The sequence below is a fragment of the Monodelphis domestica genome, chromosome 4 (assembly GCF_027887165.1).
Source record: "Monodelphis domestica isolate mMonDom1 chromosome 4, mMonDom1.pri, whole genome shotgun sequence".
Classification (NCBI taxonomy): Eukaryota; Metazoa; Chordata; class Mammalia; order Didelphimorphia; family Didelphidae; genus Monodelphis; species Monodelphis domestica.
The window spans coordinates 180,002,659-180,012,861 of record NC_077230.1 but is presented as its reverse complement, the minus strand read 5'-3'; the positions used below and the strand labels follow the sequence as shown (position 1 = coordinate 180,012,861).

The 10,203-nt window shown below is 36.5% G+C and overlaps 1 pseudogene; it reads left to right on the top strand.

Annotated features, from left to right (window-relative positions):
- The first annotated feature begins 592 nt into the window (after window positions 1–592).
- On the top strand, window positions 593–1,745 carry LOC130458960 (ADP-ribose pyrophosphatase, mitochondrial-like; annotated as a pseudogene).
- Window positions 1,746–10,203: the final 8,458 nt, after the last annotated feature.

Below are 10,203 nucleotides of genomic sequence, written 5' to 3'. Positions count from 1 at the left end.
AAGCCTCCTGATTAAATTTTATTGATAACAAAACCAAGGACCAGCATTATCTATAATGAGGAAAAACTAGAGGCTTTTCCAGTAAGATTAAAGGTAAAGTAGGGATGTTCATTATCACCATTACTATTCAATATAGGCTAGCTATGGCAATAAGAAAAAAATGAGGGAATAAGACAAAGAAGGAAACAAACATAGGCAAGGGAAAAGCAAAACAGTAATCATCAAATAATTTAGTACAGATCAAGAAATAGAGTTGATAAGTAGAACAGAGTAGGAACAGATTAGATTATATAGAAGCAAATAAGTTTAGTGTTTAATAAAACTTCAAATCCCAGATATTGGGGTTAGAACCCCATCTGTTCAAAAACTGTTGGGAAAACTAGAAAGTCTCTAAGCAGGTATAGCCTAATGCCCTATGCCATATATCAATTTAAGCTTTAAATGGGTGTATGACTTAGTACATAAAGGATGAAATTTCAGAGGGCAAAATGGGGCGGGGCCTGAAGAGGGCACTTGCACTTCCTGGGTCTCTGCACTAAGCGGCGGGAAAGCAGTTCAGCATTTGCCCTGGGACCCCTTGGCAGCCATTGTCATGGGGGAAGGGACATCTGTCCACTGCTGCATTCTGGCTGACCGAGATAAACAAGGCAGCGGTTCATTCAGGAGCGGGCTAGGCACTGGTCCAACCACCCCCTCGGGTCTCAGGAGCCACGGACGTAAGGTCCACACCAGGAGTTGCCCAGCTTCTCACAAACCTCTTTCAGGAAACCTGTGGGGCCTGGGGTGGAGGATCCCGGACCTCTGAGCTGGTCAGGGGCCTTGGCCTTGGAGACTTCCCTGATGGGCTTGTGGCCTCAGGAGGACACGTGCTGCAGTGAACATCCACAGTAGGCTCCAGTGACACCCTAACTGGGCTCCACAGTTGAGTGAAGTCACCTCACCTACGAAAAAAGGGGCCTGGTAGGTTGAGTGGGGTGAAATATAAGCCCATGGAGGACATGGCATCCGCAGGCCTGGCAGGGCCCACATGGGCAGATCCCCAGAGAAGTGAAAAAGGGTCTTTCTTACAAGTTTAATGGAAAAGATGAACTTGTTGATGGGAAGAACTGCAGTGGCCTATATGAAAATGAAAATGAGCAACTTGGAAATCCTGCAGGATGCACAGGACCTATTGGCCAGGGCCTGGGTGTTGAGGCCACAGACCCTATCATTACTACATGGAAAAGAGCCAACCATGGAAATTGGATCTTCCACTCCTTCTAGTAAAGATACTCTACAGTTTGCAGCCATAAAACACACAGTGCGTTCTTAGGGGGCATAGTGAATTCAGGAAAGAAAATCAATGGTACCTTGAAAGGAGAATTTGGTGAAGAAGCAGTGAATTCCTTAGAGAAGGCAACAGCTGAAAAGAGCTGGAGGAACAATTCAACAAATTCATCCAAGAGCATTTAATGATTTATAAGGGATATGTGGATGACCCTGGAAACACTGATAATGCATGGATGGAGACAGAACCTGTGAACTACTATGATAAAACAGGTGAGACAACGGATAATCTGACTGTCTAAGCAGATGATGCTGGAAAGGTTAAATGGGTGGAAATCAGTGGTAAACTTAAGCTTTATGCTAATCACTCCCAGCAAGGTACTTTTGAAGTGAGGACAGAGATCCTGGCTACCATAAGTGATAGCTCAGGAAACAACATGTATAAACAGTTCTGGGTCAGCTCAGAACATTCATTTTAAAAGGTTACAAACTTGCCCTGAAAGACGAGGTACTAGAAGAGACCTCCTATGATTCTTTTCTGAGATGGGGGACTGAGGATGTGGATCCATGTCAGAATTTTTTGTTACATTTGTTGATTTTTCTGTACTTTACACCCTTTAAAAAAGTATTTGTTGTAGGAAGTGTCTAGCTGCTAGGAATAGAACTATCTATCTGCCCCTGAGTCAGGGGTAGATATTTAAAAAAGAGTGAAGTGAGAAAGAGAAGAAAAACTTCTTAGCCACAAGAAGATAAATATAAATAGCATTTTGTACATGTTATTTTTATATTTGTCTTAGTCCAAACTAAGTAACTGTTGCTTTTTTAATATTTGTAGGTCAAAATATGCCTAGCTAGCCATCAAGTTTCTTTGCTTTTTTCTTAGCCAATTCTCTCTTGAATATGTTCTGCTTAGTTGTTCTCCTCCTGAATTTTGTAGCACTGCTTTTATGACACATAGGTGCACCAGAAGGAGCCACAACATTAGCATTGGTCTAAGTCGTATGATTTTTTAAAGTTACCTATTTCAAATTAAGGTTGTGTAGTCATGTTAAAACTGCTTTTAAAGAGAACTGAAACAACAACCACCACCAGAAACTGTTATCAGCAAAACAAGGTTCCAAAATAAACTCTATGGACTTAAAAAAAATGCTTTCTACAGCCAAAGAAATCATTGTTGGAATCTGATCACAGATCAAAACATGCCATCTTTCACTTTATTTTCTTTGTGAGTTTTTTTTTTAATTGTATGTGTGATATGTGTCTTCTGTCATAGCACTGGGAATATAGAAATATATAGTGCACAAAAACACTGGTATAGTAGATAACCTATATCAGAATACTTACCATACAAGATAGGGGAGGAAAGGAGAGAATCTGAATTCCAAAATTTCAGAAAATAGTTGCCAAAAATTGCTTCTACATGTAATCGAAAAAAAATTTTAAGTTAATAAAATAAATTAGAAGAGCGAGGAAGAATTTACCCCTTAGATTTATGGAGAAAACATTCATGACTGAAAAAGAGATAAAGTATCACAGAAGGTAGAATGCACAATTTTATATCATAAAATTAAAGTCTTTGCCTAAACAAAACCAATGCAGCTAAAATTAGAAGAGGCAGGAAAAACCTTTTACAGCAAGTTTCTCTGGCAAAGGCCTCATTTTTCAGATATATAGGTAACTAACACAAATTTATAAGAATAAAAGCCATCCCCTAAGCAGGAAATAGTCAATAGATATGAACAGGCAGTTTTTTATAGAAGAAATCTAAGCTACCAATAGCCATATGAAAAAATACTCTAAACCTTGGCCACATAGAAGTTCCTTATGACTATTGTACTTTGAATTGGTGCCCTCTCAACACATGGAAAAAAGTATGTATTTGTGGGGGAGTGCATTCCAGAGTATTGGAATTTTTGTATCTAATTTTTCTTATTGAGAATACAGTCTAATTGTTCATGGGAAACATCCCAGTGATAGCTTGTAAATTTTAGTGTTAGAAACTCAGACCTGCAGATTTACCTCAAGAAATACTGGGGATTTAATCCATGAACCTAAGGGGAGATGCTACACTTTACAAATTCAGGTTTTCCCCAATATAGTTTAATGAAGGTGGGAAAAATTTTGTTTTTGTCTTTGTGTCCCCATTGCATAGCTTAGTGACTGGTCCATAATAAATGATTAATAAAATTCTTAATTTTTTCATTTGCAAATGGAGATACCCAATTTACTTTAGAAGGCAGTTATTACAGATAAAGCCAATTATTTGTTTTGCTTTACTTATCTGATTCAGTGGAATGATGTGTATACTGATGTGTGAGAGAGAGCAAGCAAGAAAGCAAATAAAGGGAGAGAGCAAGAGAGCAAAAGAGAAAGAGGGAGAGAGAGAGGGAGAGAGAGAGAGAGAGAGCAAAAAAGGAGAAAAGGAGAAAGATTAATGTGATAGAAAATATTTTTCTAAATCAACAAAAGAAAAGATACACAGAGGAGAACAGAAGGAAAGTCAGAGGGGGACACAAACAGGGCAGTTTTGTTAATATGGTGCTAAAGTTAATACACACTTAAGCATAATCAGCCTACCAAGAGAAACACAGGAACTGTATGATAACAACTACAAAACACTTTTCACACAAATAAAATCAGATCTAAATAACTGGAAAAACATTGCTTGTGGGTAGGCAGAACCAATGTAATAAAAATTATAATTCTACCTAAATTAATTTGCCTTTTTAGTGCCATACCACTCAAACTATCCAAAAATTACTTCATAGAATTAGAAAAAATAATAAAATTTATCTAGGAGAACTAAAGGCCAAGAATTTATAACCAAACAACATAGAGTACATTATAAGATTTAAAATTGGTAACATTAACTACATGAAATTAAAAAGAGTTTGCACAAAGCCAAAGCAACCAAGATTAGAAGGAAAATTAAAAACTGGAAGAAAAATTTATAACAAACTTTTTTTTGACAAAGGCCTCATTTCTCAAACATATGGAGAACTAGAGGGGCAACTAGGTGGGTCAGTGGATTGAGAGTCAGGTCTAGAGATAGGAGGTCCTAGGTTAAAATCTGGCCTCACACACTTCCTAGCTCTATGACCTTGGACAAGTCACTTAACCCCTACTGCCCAGCCCTTATTGCTCTTCTGCCTTAGAACCAATACAAAGTATGATTCTAAGACCGAAGGTAAGGGTTTTAAAAAACCCCATAGAGAACTGAATCAAATTACAGAGCATTCTCCAACTGACAAGTAGTCAAATTGACAAATGGATAAACAAGCAATTCTCAGATAGAGAAATTGAAACTATCTTTAGCTACATGAAGAAATGTTCCAAATCACTTAGAAAAAATGCAATTAATTAAAACAACTCTGAGTTTTAAATAATACCCATCAGACTGGCTAATATGACAAAAAATGAAAATAATAAATGTTGAAGGGGATCTAGTAAAATTGAGATACCAATATACAGTTGGTGGAATAATGAATTGATATAACCATTCTGGAGAGCAATCTGGAACCGTGCATACCCTTTGACCCAGCAATACCACTATTAGATCTGTATACCAAAGAGATCAAAAACAGGGGAAAGGACCTGGTTGTACAAAAATATATATAGCAGCTTTTTGGGGGTGGCTAAAATTGGAAACTGACAGGTTGTCTATCAGTTGGGAAATGGCTAAACAAGTTGTGATATACAATTGTAATGCAGTACTATTTTGCTATAAGAAATGAATAAGACAATTATAAAACCTGTTAAGACTTATGTGAAATTATGTAAAGTGAAGTGAGCAGAACCAGGAAAACAGTGTGCACAGTAATGGCAATAATGTTCAATGCTGGGGGCAGCTGGGTGGCTCAGTGGATTGAGAGTCAGGCCTAGAGACAGGAGGTGGCCTCAGACATGTCCCAGCTGTGTGGCTCTGGGCAAGTCACTTGACCCCCATTGCCTAGCCCTTACCACTCCTCTGCCTTGGAGCTAATACATAGTATTGACTTCAAGATGGAAGGTGAGGGTTTAAAAAAATAATAATGTTCATTGCTTAACTGTGAATGAATTAATTTATTAACAGTGCAAGGATCCAAGAAAACTTCAAGGGACACATGACAAAAAAGGCTATCCACAACCATAGAAGGAATTGACAGTGTCTGAATGCGGATTGAAGCATACTATTCTTCACTTTATTTTCTCCATGAATTTTACTCTAGCATAAACAATATATCTTCTTTTGCAATATAAAGAACATGGAAATAAGTATTGTATGATAACACATGTACACACTATATCATCATCTTGGGGAAGTGAAGGGAATGGGAGGGAGGGAGAGAACATGGATCACAAAATGTCAGAAAATGATGATTAAAAATTGTATTAACATGTAAATGTTTCTTTAAAATTAAAAAGTACTCAAAAATAAAATTAATAAAAGTTCATAATTTCATATAAAAAAGTAATTTATGACAAATCATACAGTATGTGAAAAAAAGGTAAAAAGGTGAAAAAATTGCCACTGAAAAATTGGGTTGAAATGGAAACAACTTGTAGATTAGTATTACAGTATAAATTCTATTAGCCAAGAATATCACAAAAATACACTGTTAGGGGCAACTAGGTAGGACAGTAGATAGGGTGCTAGTCCTGAAGTTAGGAGGTTCTGGGTTCAAATTTGGTCTCAGATACTTCCTAGCTGTGTGACCATGGACAATTCACTTAACCCCAGTTGCCCAGCCCTTACTGTTCTTCTGCCTTAGAATCAATGATTGATTGCAACTGAAATTACCTTTTGGGATTTAATTCTTTTGTAAAATACAATATACTAGAATTTGTTGAATTAGGGGAGTGACTTGGTCAGAATTAAACTTTAGGAGCTATGTGGAGTATGGATTGGATCACGGAGAGCCACGAGCTTGGGAGACTATTAGGACTTTTAAGAATTTTAAATGTTTTTAATGTGATCTTGAAAATCCTACTTTATGAAGCAACTTGTCTTATTGTCATTAATCTTTCAATAATTTTTTTGCAATGCTTTATTGAAGTTGAGTAGTTTTTCTCCCTTGTCAGGAAGAATTTATATATATATATTTGAATGTAATTATGTACATAATTCTTATATATTATAAAATTCTTATCTATCATAAGGAATGTCCATTAGCCCACCAGAATAGATCAAAAAGTGATCTTTTTGACAATTCTATACACGTCAATTTACCAGTGACTTCATGAGATAGTAAGAAATATTAGAACAAAATAAAAATATAGAAAAAATTAGAAGAAAATATAAGATATCTGATACCAAAAACAATTGACTTGCAAAAATAAATTGAGAGATAATTTAAGAATCACCAGAGTATATGAAAATCATTTTTAAAATGATTTTAAATGAACCTTATATTTCAAGAAATCTTTAAAGAAATAAATCATAAATGAAAAGTACCCAGATATCTTAGAACTGGAAGAGGATTGAACATATACACAGAAAAAAGTTTAGTGACGAAATACATTAAACTTAATAATCAGGATATAGGAGAGGGATTAAGAAGAAAGGTAACAACAGGGAGGGAATATTCATAAAGAAAATAAATTTATTGATCCCAAAGTGGGGATCAAAAAAGAAGGAAAGAAGTAATAACAGCAATGTACAGCGATCAACTGTGAATGACTTAACCAATATCAGCAATGCAAGGATCCACGACAACTCCAAGGGACTATAGTGATAGAGCCTATTCACTATCATAGAAGGAACTGATACAGTCTGAGTACAGATTAAAGCATGGCATTTTTCATTTTATTTTCTTCATGAGTTTTTTCTTATATAAGTGCTTTCTTTCACAATATGACAAACCTGGAAACATGTATTACATGATAGCACATGTATAACCTCTATCATATTGTCTACCGTTTTTGAAGAGGTAAAGGAAGGAGAGAACATGAATCATAAAATGTCAGAAAACAATTATTATTATTATTTTTATAAACCCTTATCTTCCGTCTTGAAGTCAATACTGTGTATTGGCTCCAAGGCAGAAAGTAAGGGTTAGGCAATGGGGGTCAAGTGACTTGCCCAGGGTCACACAGCTGGGAAGTGTCTGAGGCCAGATTTGAACCTAGAACCTCCCGTCTCTAGGCTTGGCTCTCAATCCACTGAGCTACCCAGCTGCCCCCTCAGAAAACAATTATTAAAAATTGTATCAGCATGCAATTGGGGAAAAAAATATAAATGTTGAAAAAGGAAGAGAATCTAAGAGGTTGCCCATCAGTATGGGAGTAGTTGAAAAAGGGTCCTTTATGAAGGCAATAGAATAATAATAACTAAAGAGATGATTTCAGAGAATCTTAGTTATTATGAACTGATTCAGAGTGAAGTAAGCAGAATAAGAACAATTTCGACAAGAACAGCAACATTGCAAAGAAAAATAACTGAAGGGCTTAGAAACTCTAGTTGATGCAATGATCAGAAGACCCATGATGAATCAATCATATTACACAGGGTATCTGATGTATATTGAACTCAAGATGCAAAAAGACATAGATTTTGATGAAAAGGTTTTTGGAGGGTTTTTTTCCCCCTGTTCTTTATCTTAGTTTTTAGTTGTGGTAATTTAATTACCTCTCAGAGGTAATGGGAGGGAAACAGGTTTAGCAATAGTGTTGCTTACCTTTTGCTTTAGAATCAATACAAGTATGAGTTCCACCAACTATTGCTAGGCTCACAGATTTTTTTAGAGCTGATGGGATCTCTAAAGATACCGAGTTCAAACATTTCATTTTATGAATAAAGAGACTGAAACCCAGAGACAACACAATTAGTCTCAGTCAGAACTTCAACAGTTTTTGAGCAGTGGTCTAAAGCTAATAAAATTAAATTTAGTAAAGTCTTCTACTTAGTATAAAAAATCCAATTTTATAACTAATCAACCAAGCATTTATGAAATGCTTTCCATGTGCCAGACAGTGTAATAAGTGCTAGGGGTAAAAATAAACAGTAAATTGTGCCCTTATGAAGCTTACATTCTAATTAGGCAAATAACATGGAAATATAGAAGTATATAGTAGGTAGTGAATTTAAGAGAAAGCAGTAGTACCAGGGTAGACTGGGAAAGGATTGAGATGCTTAAATATTGAAGAAAGTCAGTGATTCCAAGAAGTGGAGGTGAGAAAGCAGAGCTTTTTCTAGTACAGAGGCATAGAGATGGGAGATCATGTGTGAAGAAAAGCAAGTAGGTAAGGACTGCCGGACCATAGAGTTCAGGGGAAAAGAATGTATAAGAAACATAGAGATTAGAAAGGGACCAGGTTATGAAGCACTTTACGTGCTCAAAAGGAGTTATTGTTTGTTCCTAGAGATAACAGGAAGACAAAGGAGTTTATTTATCAAGCAGGAAGGTGATGTGGTCAGTTCTTTACTTTAGGAAAACCACTTTGGCAACTTTGTGGAGGATAAACTGGAGAGAGGAGAGACAATCAGGAGGCCTTTGCAATAGTCAAAAAGTGGTGCTTGTAAGAGTGAAGAGATATATATGAGATGTGGTAAAGGTGTAAGGGACAAGATTTGGCAAATGATTGCATAGGTAAGGTGGAAGACAGAAGCTGGGGACAACCCTGAGATTATACACCTGAGCTACTGTAAGAATAGTTGTGATTTTGAAGGTAATAAGGAAGTTCAAAGGATTGCTTTTAGGAAGAAGGAATAAGTACTATATTAGACATATTTTCTGAGATATTTCCAGGACATTTCACTCAAATTTCTACAGGACAGTTGGTGATGTAGATGAGGGCTGGACATGTAGATGTGGGAACCATTTGCAGAGATGAAAACTGAAAGCTGGGGTTGATGAAATCATTTGAAACGAGTACCAGAGCCAAGAGTTGGGGTAGACCTGCTTGTAGGCATGATGCAGATGAAAATGTAGACAAGGAGACTGAAAAGCAGCCAGAGATGGGAGAACTAAGAGAGAACTTAAGGATGAATAATACTTCATGTGAAAAATACATTTTAGGGGACTACAAACTCACTGTAAGTCAATATGATAATTTGATACTCAAATGGATCTATAATCCTCTATTGATGGAGATTGCAACCCTAGACATTACTACATATCTTGTGTGACTTGTTTGTGTCATCCCATAAGTTTGCCATGAGGTCCACCAAAGTGGCAACGCATGAAACAATATTACATGACATCCAAAAAGGTAACATACTACTAGGCTGCATGAATAAAAGTGTAGGGTCTGGAATGAGAGAGATGATTTATTTTACTTTGTCCTATGTAGTCCAGATGATATCTATCTGGCATACTGTGTTCAGTTATGGACACATTTTAAAGACTTTGACAAGTTAGAATTGGCCTAAAGTACAGACACCAGGATGGTGAGGGGACCCCAAAGAATGGATCAACTGAAAAAAATTTGTCTCTTCAACATGGAGACTACATGATTGCTGACTTAAATACTTGAAAGCCTACTGTATAGAAGAGGAATCAGACTTTTCTTCAAAAATATGTGGAAGTAACAGATATTTTTTCATGGGTTGCTCTCTTGCCTTCCTGTAACATGCTTCTTCCTTACCTTTACTTCCTGACTCCTTTGACCTCTTTCAAGATAGAGCTCAAACATCACCTTCTGGTGAGAAGCCTTTCCTGGAGTCCTCTCTTAGCTAGTGCCTTTCCTTTGAGGTTACCTACCATTTATGTTGTATCTCTATGCACAATTATTTGCATGTGGTCTCCATTAGAATTTGAACTACCTTATGGGAAGGTTTGTGTTTTTCTTTCCTTTGTATTCCTAGCACTTGGCACAATGCCTGGGTGAGAAAATGCTTACTGACCAAACTTTCTAAGAATTAAAAGTCCAAAAGTTCAATTGGGACATACTTGTCAAGAATTTTGCACTGGCATTCGTACTTTAGGCAAAGATTGGACTAGATGAGTACTGATAATT